The sequence below is a fragment of the Propithecus coquereli genome, unplaced genomic scaffold (assembly GCF_000956105.1).
Source record: "Propithecus coquereli isolate 6110/MARCELLA unplaced genomic scaffold, Pcoq_1.0 Scaffold341, whole genome shotgun sequence".
In the NCBI taxonomy this organism is placed as follows: domain Eukaryota; kingdom Metazoa; phylum Chordata; class Mammalia; order Primates; family Indriidae; genus Propithecus; species Propithecus coquereli.
Window position 1 is genome coordinate 2,718,661 of NW_012149075.1, and position 918 is coordinate 2,719,578.

Sequence of the window (918 nt, forward strand, 5' to 3'; positions counted from 1 at the left end):
TATTTTCATATAGACTCTTTTACAGACCATAGATTTATTTTAAAAAGGAAAATTTCAAACATTATTAAGCAATGGAAAATTTACTGCATTCTGTGGTGCGTCAGGTTCACTGTCCACTGGAGTCGTGGACCTCACAGCTGCCACACGGGTGAACTTGGTCCATCTTTCCTTCTTCCTCCCCACGTGTTCCTGTTTTGCACATTTGCATTTATATCTTCCTGTAGTAAAGAAAAAAAATGACTTATAATTAGTGTGACAATATAAAGGAACAAAAGACTTGGGGAAATAGTTGCCTCCAGCTGGGGCATGCCGTACATGTTATAGAAGGTCACTGTTTAAAAGTTAAATAAATGTAAAGAATAAGATTTTTGAACCTTAACAATTTGATAAACACTCCTTTGTTTTTTAAACTCCCCTGGGAGTGCGAGTCAGCTGGAACATCTTCATCAGAATGCCATCGTTTTCTTTAATCATGAATCAAGGGGAAATAGTAATTTGGAGAGCGTTGTTATTACCAAATGTACAAGCAACAAGGTAACCTACAGCAACAGCACTGCTAGGTCCACTGACCAAGATCATAAAATTGTCATGTTCAAAGTAGAGTTTCTAGCCAAGGTTAAGGAGAACTAACCTTGGGTTGAGTCGAAGTGTCTCTACTCATTTAAATGAAAGTTTAAAGACCTTTTGTATGGTAAGTTAGACAGGAGGTCTGTCTTGTAAACCCACATTTCCCTTGGCAACAGCATCATATCCTGTGAACTCTTGGAACTCCTGTGTAGCTTGGACTGAACGTTCGTTCTCGTCATGATGAAAGATTCATATCTATGCAGATAATACATGTTTTTCTGTATTGTTTTCTATCTAGTCCCCAGTCTTCCTAACTCACACTGGGGACTGAGGAGAGAGAAAGGCGGCTGC